Genomic DNA, 17,740 nt, shown 5'->3' on the forward strand with positions numbered 1-17,740 from the left:
AACCAACCCACGGCTTAACATGAGTTTTACCTAAAACACACAGTAGATATAATGGAGAAGTGTGCAGTGAAGGTCTCTTACAATTGCTTGAAGGCTGCCATAGATGCATAAGTATACCTACACTTGTAAGACAATAAAAAAAAAAGAGGTTCTTGCTTGATTGTTAAAAAAAACAAAAACTTAAAACTTTCATTTTTCCCGCTGAGCATCGACACAAATATTTTAAGAGCCTGAGTAAAAAGTGATGTGCACATCTGATTACGTTTGAAGATTTTTGGAAGTAGGATCATGAATTCTTTAGCAAAATCTGTGTTCTATTTTTTAGTCTTCCGGTTACTCCCCCCTTACACACGCTCACACACACACACACAAATCCACCATCCTCCTCCTCTTACGTCTTGCATTTGAGCCTTTGATCGTGCACTTGAATCGGGGCAGGCAGCCACCCGTGAAGCCACTGTGGATCAGCGGCCGAAATTAGTGTCACAGCACCAGGGAAAGAGACACTTCGTTATCTATGGAACACTGCATACTTCCCAATGACTCCCATGCTAGAGTCGTCCCTCTACCTCGACTCTGCTCACCCACCATAGCGTGTATTAAAGTATATTTAGGGCTGACGTGACTGAGTCAATTGGCCCTTTGCGGCCACTTAAAGACTCAGTGGCAGTAACGCTGCTAAAGGCGGCTAAGGCTATATGCTAGCAAAGACCCTGTACAATACTATTACTACTTCACATTAACAACACCCTAGGATACACTACACGAACACCGACGATGGAAAAGAAACACTGACTAACACAACACCTGTACAACTACGCATTACAATTACATCCACTAGAATTGCAATATGATTGGCTGCAAATAAATGCAATACAACCATTAAAATATAAAAAAGAGGCTAATACTATAAACTAAGCTGTGTGCACCAAGCTACTGTGCAAAGGATAGCTACAGTTAAGGCTAATATCTGATTATATTTCAACCATGATTATACATGAAGAATTTTTATCTGAAATTATACTGTACACGCTTGATCTTTACCTTTGGCGGTTATGCAGGGAGTCAGGAGTTATAAATCCGATTTCATCATTACAAAACACAAAATGGGGTCCAGTTATTACCCGCAATAATACATGCACTTTTACCATTATGTTCTCGGGATCTGATTAGCACCGTATATATGTACGTATAAATGGTTTTACCACCAACCTCAATACATAGGGGGTAACATTATTGCCTGGAATTTTGCAGTGCCTTAACAAAGTATTAATCGTGTCAATCTGCCTTTGAAAAGAAATCCGACTACCCCTTAACAACAAATATAGGTGTGCTCCTAGTTTATGGTTAATTTATGCTAGATTCTGCTATAATGCAGGGGCCCAACATTGACATCAGGCACTTTGTCAGGGTAATTAAGTCATTATTTTAGTGTCATGAATTTGGGACTGAATGCGATTTAGACTCAGAAGAAGAAGAAAGATGAGTTAAGTAATTTTTTATGCTGTGCCACGCTGCAAAGATCAATTTCAAAATTAAGGCATACCAAAGCATTTGTGTCCATATTTTGTTTGGTATGGTAAGGTTTACTTTGGAGATGGCCTCACATTGGCAGTGTTTTAATGTTACATAAACAAGCACAGCAATAGATCATGTGCTGTGCAGAGACGAGAAATATTGCGACGTTCTAATCTCACGAGACCTCGTCGTATGAGCTCTTGTCCCATTTAGTTAGCTATCAGCTTTGCATTTAAGATTATGTACACTTTGAACACTCCACTTAAAATAGAGGCTTTTATCACTCTACACGAGGCATCAGGTCATTTTATTAACTATATTATACATGAGTGTCACACCAACAGGAAACTGCACAAGTGGTAAGGTTAAATTTCTATATTGTACATATAATTTCGGCTGTTTCCTTTGTAGACTATAATTTGTTTACATTATTACCATGGTAACCTGGGTTCACTTAGTAACCACAAATGGGCATCCATAGGAGCCGTGCATACAGTATGTCAAGTGCTGTTCATGGCAACAAAATAGTCCATAAATCAAATCAATAATCAGGAAACTCCCTTTGACTCAAAATTAAAAGTGCATCTTGAAGACTGACGCATGAATAAAAAATACTTGCGAAGGGTGCGTACCCCTGACATCTGCACACCCAAGCATTTTTTGCAAAACAGATGAAGCCACTGTCGCCCCCGAAATGCTGAAAGGGCAACTCTTCCCCCCCGTAAGCAATTTCCCCCACCCCGGTACTGTAATTATATTTCTTGCATCAGCCGACATCTCCCCGCCGATGACCTCTGTAAATAACGCTAATAAAGCTCACCAGTGTGGCTCCCAAAGAGTGTCCACTTGTCAGCCAGAGTGGCCTGTACCGCTACGGTGACAACGGGCCATCGGGGGCGGGGATGAGAGGACGTGGCCAGAGGGGCCTCGCGGCATCGGTGTCTGCAGAGCCTCCAACAATGCTCGCCTCTGACAGCTTTGCATAATTCATCATGTCGAGGCACTTTCCTGCACTCTCCTGGCTGTCGGTGCTAAGGGTATACTGGGGGGGGGGGGGGGGGGGGGGGGGTTCACAGGGGTGAGTTGGGGCAGCGTTCCATCAGATGCTGTTTTTTTTTTGCGTGTGTATTTTGGGGGAATTTGCCTGCAGCGTATTGCATGATTGCAGGGACAGCAAATTTTGAATGTCATCACAACCAGTTTGTCTTCTCTGTGGAGACTTCATAAATGAATCCAGTCGATCTGTGTAACAGTCAGGATTTCAGATAAAGCCGTTGAATGATTTTACAATTGAATCATCAATGTCAATGGAACTTGACGAAAATGATCGATATGGCAATGGTAGTTTCAACAGAATTGTCAATGGAACCCCCAATGGAAGCATCAATTCAACAGTAGATGTGGCCATCAATGGATTTGTCAGTGGAACCTTGGAATCCTCCATGGATCAGGCAATCCAACATCAATGGGCTGTCACTGAAACAGTCATTGGAGCCTCCACTGATAGAGTCAACAGAATGGTCAATTGTAATGGCACAAATACTGTAGTATGCCGAGCATGGCCGTGAATCAGGAAGTAGTCCACAATCTAACAAGCATATATATGGACTGGGAGACATGGAAGATTTTGCCTTTAGCACAGTCTTAAACTGTGAATTTTGGACACTGACAAGACCAGATTGCCTTCTCCTCTATGGAGGCTCAATGCCTCAATCCATTCGACTGTTCTGTTCTTACACTTCTTCCAATTGTTCCAGATTTGCAGTCCTGAGGCCGCCATGTGTTTTAGTAATGCTCTGAAAGGCTTTCTGCCAAATTCCATTTTTATAGCCGACTGTGAATTAAAGACGAGCACCTATATATTGTCATTAAAAGCTACAAAATTATGTTTTGTCAAATTTGGTTCCATTTGGTAAAATCTGGCAAAAAAAAAAAAAAACTATTGCTGTTGCCCTTTTCTTACTATATGGGTTTAAGTTATCTATTTAATTTTGAAATTGTACATGCTGAATTCCTGTGTACTCATGTTTCATCTTAAATGTCAAACGCTGACTTGTTCATCCCACAGGAAACAGTACAACATTCCTTTTTCATGTTGAAGCCTACGAGCTTTGAAGGGCTCTGTTATACATGTCGCCATTATTTTGTTTTGGGTGGATTACTCTAATCTTAAATCAACAGCAACTGTAAAGCAAAGCTGGGTAAAAAGAAAGCGCATGGAGGCGGCAGAACGAACAACAAAAGTTGACTGCATTTACAAAGCAATTCAATTGCAGCTGCCCGCTCTTTTTTCCCCCCAGTGACCAATGATCTTACTCTGGGCGGGAAGATGATGAAATCCTGCTGCTAAACCTCTTGTTTCACCGCCACACCAAGGATACGCCGGGGATGCGAATCTCGGACGTTACACACACTACACACACACATACACACTGATATCAACACGTCTCATCCCAAGCAGTTTGATTGTCTGCATTTTTTTTTCACGCCCATGCAAGCGCCGCATAATAAGCTGAGAGGGGATGTTTACAAACTCCCCAAATAACCCCTTGCCAGTAACACAATGAATTGTATTTATTCATGCAATCTTAGAAAAAAAAACCTAGAAAAAATGCAACCACAGCCAAATTCATTTTTAAGTGCAATTGTGCTGCATGGTTACCGAAGGGTGGATTGGGGGTGGGAACAACATGTTGATAAATGTTGCCGCTGTAAAAGGTTGCTCTTTTCACTATTGAGCCATTATTGACGTGCGATTTTTTATACAGTTGACAGCCTGAATGCAGCCAGCCAGTTTGTTATTCACTTATGAATAATTTGACTGCCCTTTTATTTACCAGCAAGGACCAGCTTAACTATTCATCTTCTTTATGCCTTTATAATGTATCTATCTATCTAACTATGGCATGAAAATAGATGAACTGGGAGGAAAGATTCAGTATATTTAGTGATATTAAACAAACTAAATAAATCATTGATTTCCATGAAACTTTGTAGAAGGCTTTTATTACGGCCAAGTAACTGATATACAAGTGGATAAAGGAGCAATTAGGGTTATTTACCTTTTAAAGAAACATCTGTCAATGGAACAGTCGATTGCATCGTCAACATAACTGTTAACGCAGCTGTAAAGTCATGTGTGACTTGCTTTACATTAATGACTGATTAGACTGTTGAGTGGGTTTTTGTTGAGGGGGATAAAACTTGTTTGTTATCAGATTGATCGTAGGATGAGGAAGTGCGACAATACCATCTTCGTGATAACAAAAGACAGAGGTACTCATACCTGATGTGTCACTGAAGATGAGTGGGCACAAGTTACACATATATAAAAAAGAAGCTCAAAGACGTATCACAATAATGACCGCACTGTAAGCTGCTTTGTCTGTCTGGTTGGTCCTTCTTTCAAGGCAATTAAATGATTTTTAAGCTCATTCAGGTCACTTGAACCGTCACTCTGTCATCTGAGCCAATTGGAACCCTGTGCCATTGGAACAGCAAATGATAACGCCAATGTGAATATATTAGTGTAACCGTTCATGGAACATTCATTGGAAGTAATGATTAACTGTTTGTGAAAGTTTAACCCTGTACTCCATGTCATAATGGCTTATAACTAACAAAGAAAATTTTTGACTTGATTTTCCCTTCGAAAATCTTTTTGGAGGTAGGTTTGAGGAATTAAACATGTTAAGGCACCACTGTACCGTGTTATTTTTCTTCATTGAAATGTAGCAAAAAACGAAGACATTATTTTTGTACTTGCGTAACTACTATTTCAATGGTAAATATCGAAATTGTCCATTTTTATTCAGTTCCAAATACTCAATCAAGCGTCAGCCGCGTTTCAGGGTCATATGCTGTTACTCCGACCAAACACATTTGAAATTCGGACGGCATTGCGCCAAGCCTGCCAGCGGATGCATTTTCATGCAGGGGGACGCTCTCAAAATGCTGACGACACGTACATTTCGATCGCACCCTGCACATAACACCACAATCCGGTAAGGCGTGCAGAAACAAAGTGGGGCGGCGGCCATGGGTGGGGTTTGAGCGGCGAGGGGGAGTGTAAGGTAGAACCGCCCTCCAGCACAATGGCGGCAGACAAGACAAGGGAACGAGATGTGAGTGCAGGGGGTGTATGCTGCAATTGCTGTGCAACAATTGTCACAGATACCCGTAAATAAAACATAATTTGAAGAAATATCTTCCTCTTACTTTATACAGAATATTATATCGACTTTGTTTTTTCTTAAGGCGTCAAAAAAAGAAAAACTATCAAGTAACTGGAGGATTTTATTCATCGCTTGTCAGCGTTTTAAGGCGAATGTAGGTCACCGCCGCGGACCGCCGTCGGCATACCAAGAGACTGCGGGCCTTATTAAAGAAACATCAATCTGAAAATTTAGCAACGTCGACGCCGTTTTTTTTGGCGTCCTTCGTCGGCTCAACCTCGGCGTGAACACACACTTTTTTCCCCTCCATGTTCCCATCAAACATGCACACCGGCAGTGCAGTGGACAAGCGTTAAAGACGACGCCTCGCTCCCCACTGAGCTGTCCGGAGTCCACAAAAGAACTGAGTGGAGATGCCTGGCAGGTCCACACTGGAAAAACTACAGTGTTTGATGCGGCTTTGAACAGGACAAGAGACCTGACGTTCCGATATTTACGGTCATTTAAGGCCACGTTCACATCGACGTAGGTTTTTTTTTTTTTGTTTGTTTTATGTTTTTAGTTGAGCACCAGACAGTTGGTTCAAAGGCCATGTTGAGGTCCTCGAAACACCTGAAAGCTCATCTAGCTTTTCATCTTCGGCAAAACCAACATGATGAACACTGTCCTCCCAAAACCCAAATTTCAACAATGAATATGAAATCGGATTGAAATGTCTATCGTAATAGGGCATACAGTGTCAGGGAGCCATGCTTGATATTAAAAGGAAGTTTGATTTTGATTCAAACCAATCATCCTGGGGCAAATTTCAGGGCTCATACTTTGACTAACTAAACAGGGAAATCTGGTGGACTAATTTAACTAATTTGGTGGATTAATTTAATTGGCCAGTGCCCAAAATTAAGAGAGAAACCAACCATTTTGGTTTGAAGCAGCTATTTTGTGGAAATTCCAGGGTTTGCATTTTGACAAACTCCAACTAAGAAAACAATCCACATGACCCCCAATCTGATGCAGGTGTTTGTGGACTACTGTACCATTGAAAGTCTTGGAAACACCTCTAATTCAGTAATTCAATCTTATATATATATATATATATATATATATATATATATATATATATATATATATATATATATATATATATATATATATTATTATGATTTACAAGAAAGAAAAGATCAAGGAAATGTCAATGTTAGATTGATCCTGAAATGATCAGCATTATGCAAAAATATTGATTGAATTATTAGGTAAACAGAATGTGTTTATAATTTAAATAATTTGTGTTTATAATTCAAATTGTCACTTTGGAAAATGTGTTTTAAAGTGGTAAAGGGAATTTTGTGCACAAAATGGGGCAAAATCATTCCAAAAACATCCTTTACACAGATGTGCCTCATCTGCGTGTTACAAATGTCTTGTCATAACATAATAGTGACAGACGCAAGCAGAGAGAGCACAATACATGCAGCGTATGCTCTCCCTCCCATTTTTGACATGCTCGCTCTTGACCCAGAAAGTCCAACAGAGCACGGCGAGCGATAAACGTTCATCTGCCGGTTAGCGGCCCGCGTCATCTCACGGCTAATCGCAAAACTGTCCACTCCATCACAAACAATTATATGTGTGTTCTTTTTCATAGCGACTGCCCACACAGTCTTACAATACATAAATCCAACACAATCATGCAGAACACACGAGGTCGCGCATACAGCGTGTGGCGGTTGCTGCGGATGTTGCCTGGGCGACGCAATTTCCCCTGCTCCAATGAAAATGTAGAGACGTGTATAACGACGCTTGAGCTCCAATTTAGAAGCCTAATTTTCTCTGGCTTAATCCTGCCACTTTTTCATTGATTATAAATGAACAGTGTTGAGTCATTTGGGAAAAGAGTGACAAACAGCAGACATTGTGTCTACACATGGCGTTTTCTTGCTTTTTGTTCTAACTTCAACAATTCAATGCCATCAATTCAATCTTCATCTTCTATTTGGAGCATATCTTGCTTTTGTAAAGCTTTCATAGGATGTTTCATGAAATGTTTTTCAAGGACATATGTATGGATTCAAACTGCCTGAGCACAACATGAGGCAAAATAAACCCAACAACTATCAGTTCAGAAGATTGTTTTATGAAGGACACGAACATGAATATGAAGGACATGTTCAACATGAGTCTCAAAAGGACTTTGACTTTTATTGTGGCTTCACTTATGTTAGGCGAATTATATTTCACATTAAGTGAATCTAAATTTTTAAAGATGTGTTTTGTTGTTTTTTAGGATTTGTCCTGGTAGATAATAAAATATCACTTTTATGCTCTGCTCCCACGCAATGAAAAATGCAAATATTTCAAAAAGTCTAGAAGCAAGTTCCTCTTTGAAGAACTGCTAGAAATTATAATTATTAAAAAGTCTGCTTTGAACAATATTGACAGACTTTCTCTGTAAAACAATTTTCAAAATGTGTGTGTTACTCATCGTTTTCCTTGTTAAATGACCCCCCCAAAACATCCAAATAATCCACTAAATGACAGTTTCACACAAGTGAAAGTGTCCTGCACTCAAACAATGACAAAAATTCTAATATTTCACATTGAGTTTTCCACCAGTAAAATTAAATAAATAAATACCTAGAATAAGTTCGTTTGAAGAAACACTGGAATTTTTTTTACTATTTCAATAACAATTTCTGGTGGTTTTGCTTTGTAAAAGAATTTTTAAAACATATTGTTGTCCTGTTTTTGGTAACTAAATGTACAAAATTACGCCTTAAAGTTTCAATCAAAATTTCTGATTCTGGTATCTTTTCACGCATGATTTTTGCAGTCTACTGATGATGAACATGCCTACCAAATGTCAAGGTGTGTACCAAATATCATGAATTAAACAGTTTATTTACCTTTCCCATAATCCTAAATGTGGCCAAGCTTGTTTTCCACTCTCAATTATTCATCAGGACCTCTGTGCGTCCTCGTAGGAGGAAATTCAGTGCGTAGTGGGGAAAAAAATAAATAAAACGTGCAAACGGCTAACGCAAGCCACACGGGCCATGTGTTAACAGTAGCGGATTAGCGGCGCCACAATTACGGCGAGTAAATACGACACGGATGACGCGGTGCGTCCGACCAGTTTGTCTGGCGGCATTAACCTTGGAACATTTGAACTATTGTTTGTCCGCCATCTCGAACTCGCATAAAAAGGTCGCGCCGTTGACGCCGACACGTTCATCGACTTTACGCCACGCTCGTTTTTACGCGGGCGAGACTGCTTGATTAGCCACTAACAATCTATCACACCTCCGAGGACCGGCTGGCGTGCGTCCCCCAAGGGCCTATTGTCATCCCACACAATATTTAATTTGCTATGGAGGGGCGGGAGAAATTCAGAGCCTCTGTTGTGTTTGGACTGTAGGACTGTTCTAATATCCTTTCAAATGGGCGGTGTACACAACGGTTGCTCACCCACAATTGACTCCAGTGGCACACACAACATTGTGGAGCGACCATGTCAACCATTTATGCACAAATTGACTTACTCAGTGTCAAACAAACACGCAACAAACATACAGCTATTACTGTGGCGCCTCAACGTACGAGTTTGTTCCATGATCTCACATCTCACATCATTAAATTGAATAAAATGTAAACGTTCCAGCTTGTCCCCGCTAAAACGAATTTATCTTCTGATTTGTAACGGTTATTTATAATATTTTACTGTACTACTATTTCAATGGGGCAATGTGCTGCTCATTCTTGTTTGCGCAGCTTAACCAACTGAGCCAAAGATGGTTTTCTGGGGCAAAGTGTTTTGGAGTCATTGTAGTTGCGGAACGGATTTTGGAAATGTATAAGGAACTACTGTTCATTCAGCTATCAATTTAGTGGAACCTGCTAAATTATTTAATTATCTAAACTTGCTTGAGTGTTTGGGTGCTGCTGTAGGTTGTAATGTCATTTAAATGGGCTGTGTTTTTTGTTTTTTTTAATCTCAGCGTGTGCACCTGTGAGTGTGAATTGGTTGCCGTCTTTTCGCTGATCCGGAAAAAAGAGACTTTTATTATTTATTTTTATTTTTTAATGAAGTTGGCAACTAATAGGGGATCTAATTACATGGGCACATTTGAGGAAATGCAATATTTATCTGATTAATAAACCCCCCAAAGATAGTACACTTTAAACTAATTACACTGTTACTTTTGTTCGATATTTTCCACAAAGGAGCGCTTAAAGCTTACTCCATAACTCTTCATTTCGTGTGAAGGTTTTAAATGTCACTCAGTGGCTTTAAAGCCACTGAATAGCTTTATTATTCTGTTGTTAAAAGGATATTAAAAAAACACATTTGGGAAATAATGAAATTTCATATGCAACTCTGACAAACATGGACACTGGAGAATTCATTGAGATATTCAAAGACAAGCTTATACTACAGATTTGGTGTGTTACCAAATTTTACTATGCATGTAAGATAAATGAGCTTTACTAAATTTTCAGGAATTAGAATTTTGAACGTTGAACAGAGGCTGCGCATGGCGGTGAAGTTTGATGGCTGGGCATCAAACTTGAACCATGAAACCAAAGCACAAAACTGAAATTTCCAGAATGTTTTAAAATGAAGCATAGGAGACGGGCAGAGCACGGTGGTGAGGTTTTACACCTCACAATAAACCAATAAACCCTAAAAACTTTAAAAGGTGAATTTTTTAAAAATTTTGCCCCCAGAGCAGATCTCACTTGGCAAGACTGAAATTGGTTAGCCTGTCTATCATGAGTATGCCCACAAAAAAATTCTCAAAAAACACAACATGATATTAAAACACCACATGGTGGGCATTTGAAACTTCAGCCACTGCAACCCAGCTTGCAAAAAAAAAACAAAAAAACAGTTAACCAGTCTATTGCAAAGGTAGTGTATATAAGCCAGATTTCTGGGTTTGACATTTTTTCATGAGAGGGAGATTCTGGGTCACCGATACAGCTCAGCACCACAAATGATTAGAATTTGCACTAATCTGCATAGTAATATTAGTGGCTCCAAAATGTGAATTAGTGACTACAACACAAGCTCAAAACCACACAAGATATCTTTACTATACAGCCAATCATACCTAAGGACAATTTAGTTTGCCCACTACCCCGGCCATGCATTTTTTTGAGCAACGATATTTTGTGTGGCGTAAATTCTACTTTTGGTGCCGAACTGTATCGGCGTATCTTGGGGCAAAAAAGTTTAAGAACCCCTGCTCTAGAAGTTGTGCCTAAAAAGACACACGTTTTGGTTGGAAGCCGCCAATTGTAAACCCGTGCAAGAAGTTTTGGCCGACTGCAACCGGATTTGGACCATGAATACTGTACATTAGACGGATGAGGAATGCTAAAAGAGAATTTTCAAACTTGTTTGTGGGAAGAGCATGGCGGCGAGTTTAGATGAGTGGTATTACACACAAAACTCGAGCAAGTTCCTCAGTGTCGCTTTCACTTAGCAACTTGAAACTGCGCAGTTAGCAGGCATCTCCAAGTGAACATTTATCCACATTTGTTTACAGACATTCTGCGTTTGCGCCATGCTAAAGCTGTCAAAAACGATCTAAGTTGCACAAAGCCTACAACGGAGCAAACCGTAACACAAGCAGCATGGCAAATGTTCCAAATGTTCAATATGGGCCAATAAGTGTCAGCCCATCGCCTCGCAAAGCAAGACAGAGGGCCTTCTTGGCGAGATTGGAGACATTTTCCACGCCGACGGCGAAAGGATGACAATATCCGTCACATTTAAGCAATCAGTGCAGACACTCGCCCTACCGTAATCAAGGTAAATGACGGTGGCGTGTGCCTCCCGTAGGGGGGGTTAACAAGCCCTTCATCTTGCCAAGACGAGAGTAAAAGTTCTCTCTTTTTTCCTTTGGTCTCAGAAATAAAAAAACCTGAGGCCGTCGTGACCTCCGCTGCAGGGCCACTTTGCGACGAAGGCTATAAATCAATGGGGCCCGTAACAGACGCACTTCTCCGACAAAATCGGATCAAGCGCTTGCGTAGTGAAGCACTTAAAGTACTTCTTCGCCAATGCTTCATGCTGGAGACTCAATAAAAGGCAAAAGAAAAGAGGGGGTGGGAAATGTCCAGACTTGACTTTGTGGCGGTTGCAATCGCATCTGGAATCGCTGCACTTGTACTCAAATGAGATCAAAGTACTAAAGAGCAGCCGAAGGAAGCCATTTTTCTTGGTAAGAGCAAGAAACCAGCGCCAAAGTGTTGCATTTTGGACTGGTTAACTTTTGCCTTTGATGCGTTATGAGCAAAATCATAGGAAAAAAAAACAAAATAACCTCACATCTTTTTTTTCCCCATAAAAAACAATTTAAGTCTACGTAATCGGGGGCAGGTTATCGCTCTAGCATCTTAAAGCTTTATTACCCGGACAGGTGATGTCTCATTTTCACATTATAAACTGTCAATCAAAGGTAAACAAAAAAATGACAATCATAAATCACAGGTCATTTTTACCAGTCATACAAATGCACAATGAACAAAAGAGTGATGTATTATGTGAAATCGACTACAGAGGCTGGTGGCGGTGTCAGTGGGGTGATAGAATTTGTGTTGGGTCATATGTACATGCGCCACATACACACAGTGTAGTGTATAAAGCTCTGCCTCCAAAAGAAAAAAGCTTCACATTGAAACAGTTGCAGCCCAGTTCAATGGATCATGCCTTCTATAGTATAGGTGGTCAGTGGAGCTCAGGAAGAAAAAAAAATTGACGTCTGTAGTTGTCAATGGCTCTAAATGAGTTAATCTTCCCGCGGTCTCTTTTTATAGGTAGATGCTGCGCTCATCAATAATGTGTGTAAATTGTATTATAATTCTTTACCCTTTAAAAAAAACAAAAAAAAAAACAACACTTTAATGTTATAACAAGGTGACCAGTGTCAATCGTAAATGCTATTAAGCAGTTTAAAAAATGACGGACAGACATGATCAACACTGCCATAGCGCCTGCTGTTAAGCAGTCATTCATTCTGCCGCAGTAGCATTAGAGCATAAAATTATATTAGGTAAATTATGTTAGACTAGTTACTTTATTTTGGAAGCACATCACACCATTTACACTCCGCAAGTTATTTGATATTCAATAAAAAAAATACACCTAATGAAATTGTTAGGGTTGCATGTAAGTTTAAAATATGCTTAAATATTGTTACATTTGAAATGTAAGTTAGACATAAAGTTTACCGATATAATATTTGAAAACAAATGTGCAAATGTGTTACACTTAAGAGTTAATTACAATTTAATTCCACTCACACGTAAGCAATTTAACTCTACTCAAACGTATGCACGCCAGCACAACATCATGTACACTTCTAACATTCAATTCAGTGATTATTCATGCAGCAGTAACGGAAGCCCACTGACTTCACAAATGCTCAATCACTTCACAAGCAATTTTTAAAATAATTTGTATTGTGTTCAGATCGACTCCTACGGGGTTATGCCATCGTGTATTATGTGAGGACATTTTGAGACATTCCTCAATGGAAAAACACATGCCAAAAAAACCCAGGCATTGGCAGGAGGGCTGGAGCTACCGGATTCTTCGGCCTTGGCGCAGGTCCAGAGTGTACAGTAGCTTCAAATCAAAGCAGACGAAGAAGTGTGATGCAAAACAACGCAGCCGTGACTCACGGAAACACATGAAAAAGCATGCAAAACACACACTTACGCATGCACACACGCACGCACGCACGCACACACACTCATAAAAAAAAAATGACAATTTTAATTGGGGAGAAAAAAAAGGGTCAGGCATATGACTGAGAATTGAGTGATGACAAAGGTTTTTTAAATCAATAATAATAATAATAATAATAATAATAATAATAATAATAATTGTATTCTATAATGGTTGTTTTTTACTCAATATAAAATATTTTTGCATTTTCTTGCTTTTTCAGTGAACACAAAAAATGTAAAAAAAAAACAATTAAAAGATTTTTTTAAAAATTCAAAAGAAACGAAAAATTATTCATACAAATATTCTAAGATAAGGCAAACCAAAATGTAAAAGAGTAAATTTCTTGTAAATTAAGAGTAAAAAGGTGTAGAAACTTGACTTAATTGATGACGTAAAATAAAGAAAGAGCAAGATAGAAAATACTTTGAATGAAAAGTGCAGAGGCAGTAAATCATTTTAAAAAGCATAAAATAAAATCCACACCTTAAAAGTTGAAAAGTTAACAAAACAACAGGTAATGAAAAACAAAAACTAGACTTCAATTAATAAGACTAAAAGAATGCCGACCCATAAGTCCACAAATCAAGCATTACTAAGCTCAATATGTGTGTGGGACACGCACCATAAGTGACGTCACAGTGAACTTGATTTTTGCCTGCGCTTACACAACACGTGCATTTCTCTAGGCGCATTTGGGCTCATTTAGACATCGCCATTTGATTTTAGGGTGAACCCACATCCTTGAGTGGATACACAACATGTCATTCGTAATCACCAAAAAATAAAAGCATATCAAACACAACTGACCTGGCCGGTGTGTCTGAGGTGTGTGCGCGTCAACTTCCAAACTTGCAGCGCACGCACAGCGGCAGCAGCGGCAGAGGCAGCGAGTCCACGAAGCAGGCAAGTTCACCCACGGCGCTGCATCGCGAAGGTCCCGGAAAGAAGGCAGCACACGCGTGGAGATGGCTGCCACGGGGTGCACAATGTTCAAATCTTCAGGCTTAGTCTCCACAAAAAGATGCTCGTGGGGCTTGGGTATCCTGGTTGCGGGGGTCCGGAAAGGATGGAGGAGAGGCTCCGTCTCGCTCAGCTGCTTCCTCCCGGAGACGACGTGCACTCACCAGCTGATCAAGTCCGCATCCCGCCGCCCGCCGCTCCTCCGCCAATCAGCAATCGGAGAAGAAAGAGAGATGGAGGAGGAGGGAGGGGAGTGGAGGAAGGAGGGTCAGACCGCTGATGATGATGATGATGACGATGATGATGGTGGCGGTGCGTCCTCCTGCAGGTGCGCAGCAGGCTGACAGCGGCGGCGAATTGTCGAACGAGTGCCTTTGCATGCTGGTAAGAAAGGAAACAAAATCCGATAGCATCCTGGCAAAAACAACACAAAAAGATTAAGTTTAATAAGAAGTTAGACAATGGGGGGTTCCAGTCAAAATAATGAGAAAAACACCGTGAGAATGGAAAACAATAAAAACGACACTTTAAAAATGAAGTGGTATCAAGTAAAATTTAAAACCTCAAGTATGATAGCAAAACCAAGTAATAATGCTCGGCATGACAGGAAATCTAACAATAATCAAATACTTTGTAACAAATCAAACTAGAAAATACATTTCCTGTTAAAAAGGGCGTGCGAATGCTGAAATGAAGATAAAACTTTTGAAACCATGACGAAATATTAGGAATACTTTGGAATCCTGGGATTTAATGGAAACATACTGACTGAGGTAGAATGATTTTGTGGAGAGATATTCGATACTAGCTGGGATAGGCACCAGTAAGCCTAAATAAGTGGCTCTAGAAAATGGATGGATGTTATGGTATATTGTGGGTCATTAAATAGCTGATATAGATATAGATAACAGTTTCAATAAGTCACCGGTCAAAAGTGTTGATATTACATGTAATAAAATGAAAATTTAATAGTATTATATTAATATAATTTTTATTATTGTTGTTGTTGTTGTTGTTGTTGTAGAATATTTTAGAAATTAAATATTTTAATTTTACTAAAAAAAGGAATGGGATGAGTAGAAGCCATTTAAGTTAGAAGTTTGAGTCCATCAAAAACTGGAAATTAGAGAAAAAATAAAAAATTCCCTTAGTTAGTTTCAAAAACATTCAATTTACAAAGAATATTCAACTTTCTATGAATACTGTTGTTTTGGGTGTGGGGAATTAAACTCTGGATCGCAGCTAAACAACAAATTAATTTATATTACACAAACATTTGATTGTTTTACAGAACGTATAGGTCAAAAGGCCAAGTTACCAAAATATGTACCAAAAGGTCAATTTAGTAAAATATGCACCTACCTTCTAAAGGATTGCAGATTTAATATCTTTGTTGATATCAGTTTCCAACAATACCTATTTTGTAAATACTGTCACAATAGTTCCAATAAGGATTCAAAGGAATGCAGCCACACCCTTTTTTGTTAAACATGTCTAAATTTGGTGGATTCTAGCTCCCTAAACCCCTCTTTAAAACTTTAAAATTTTAATTTAATACCATCACTATCAACAAGTGCAACAAATGTCATCGCAATTCAGAATCTGGTTGGTTCAAGCAACAGTGATTTGGCTTGGAAAGACCATTGAATGAAAACATCAAAACTAATCAGGAAAAATAAACAAAAACAATTATGAAAAAGAACCGAATGAAAGATGAGCAGTGTTGGAATTAGGGTGCTAAATGTGCTAAAGAATGTGAAAGTATTCTCATGACCTGAATTTCCTTTGGTTGTTTTTCCCCTGCTAAGAATACTGCATGCAGCTTGCCATGCCTGCATTTGGCTGTGTGCTAATTGGCCAACTTTCACATCTTCATTTTGTCACCTCTTCTTCCCTGACAACAGCAAGCAAAAAAAAACAAAAAAAAAAAACAGACGCGGGGTGATTGGAGGTGTTAATGAAACTGTCGGAGGAAGGCTAAAGATAAAGACGATGTGTATCACTTCCAGGCAGGCAAGCAACAGCAGACTGTTTGGAAATAACAAATGCATGCACATGATCCAATAGGACAGCAAAGCAATGTGAACGTACTGCATATGAAGTAATTGCAATCCCGGCTATTAAGGACTATCTCTGGAGATTTTATCGTCGCACTTTCGAGTGCTGAGGGCGGTCTGATGTTCTGCTCTCTGAGAAACCTAATCCGCATCAGGCGTGCTGACCTCCTGCAAGCGCGCTTGCCACTTGAAGCAAAAATCACATTTGCTTTGAATTAACGTCCGTATGGAAGCAAACAAAGCAGCGCTGATATATCGGGCAAGCAACGCAAGACAGCGTTTAGATCGTGCATCGTAATAATGATAGGCTGATGGGCACCAAAAAAGGTAAACAAAACCAATTTTGGAAAATGATCAAAATCATGCTAAACAAAAAGAGGAAAATTATTATTATAGTTTTTTAATCAGGTAGAATGGTTTGAACTTTGTGAAATCTGCCAAAATATCAAGTAAAAAACTAAACAAGTCAAAAAACAATCATTCGTGATCACAAGTGAAGCTCAGAACATAATGTTGATCAGCCCATAAATTGAGGGCAGATATTTTCCAGCTCCATTCATTTTAGGGATGTTTGATGGCACTTTTGTTTCCCACCTATACCAAATACAAGAACCCAAGCCAATGTCACCGATACCCCTGGTGCTTTTAATATATAATGAAAAAAAAATGCATTGATAATTTTATAGAAAAACGTGATAGCGTTTTCCTTTAGAATTACATAAAATTAACCCTGCGTTATCGCGTGATGTTTTCAAATGGGGTTTTGGACACAAATTTTAATATAGAGCCTACGAGAATTGTAAAAAAAAAAAAAAAAAAAAAAAAGGGTGTGTCCAAACACCTCATAGGACCAACACAGGGTTATTGACAATTTCCTATTACATTTTTCTATTCATACAATCAACTCAACTTTATTTATATACTGCAGCGCTTAAAAAGCGCCACTGCCGCATACAAAATACTTTACATAGCCATGTGAAAACATACAGCAAAAACAGTAAATTAGCACAAATTGAACTACCGCTCAGAGGAAAATGTTCAAAATAAAACCCAGATTAGGTAATTGCATTAATGTCCATATATTATTTGGTGTGTTTATTTTGAAGTTGGCCTACAAAATTGTGTTGTTTGTGTGTTATGTTATATTGTTGCGGTTTTCTTGGCATGTTGCTGCGCATCGAAGGAAGAGAAATGTATGACTAGATAATTGAAAATAAATTCTTGCATATGTACTCACATTTCTCAGAAACTCATTTCACTCCGAGTTGCAGACATCCTCCCATTCACGCAAC

The 17,740-nt window shown here is 39.2% G+C and overlaps 1 protein-coding gene across 2 annotated transcripts in view; it reads right to left on the reverse strand.

Moving 5' to 3' along the window:
- The window catches only part of LOC148413684 (teneurin-3), a 181,423-nt gene extending 166,839 nt beyond the window's left edge, over nt 1–14,584 (reverse strand). The window contains exons 1-2 of one of the 2 annotated variants that reach the window (XM_088431015.1): nt 14,556–14,584; nt 14,239–14,400 (exon numbers count right to left, since the gene is read on the reverse strand). The gene's annotated coding sequence lies outside the window, so the exon portion shown is untranslated. Of the gene's footprint in view, nt 1–14,238 lie in introns of both variants that reach the window. The other variant, XM_088431014.1, reaches the window with a different exon arrangement.
- Nucleotides 14,585–17,740: the final 3,156 nt, after the last annotated feature.

This window comes from Hippichthys cyanospilos, chromosome 13, assembly GCF_059441005.1.
Source record: "Hippichthys cyanospilos isolate Australia breed blue-spotted pipefish chromosome 13, RoL_Hcya_1.0, whole genome shotgun sequence".
In the NCBI taxonomy this organism is placed as follows: domain Eukaryota; kingdom Metazoa; phylum Chordata; class Actinopteri; order Syngnathiformes; family Syngnathidae; genus Hippichthys; species Hippichthys cyanospilos.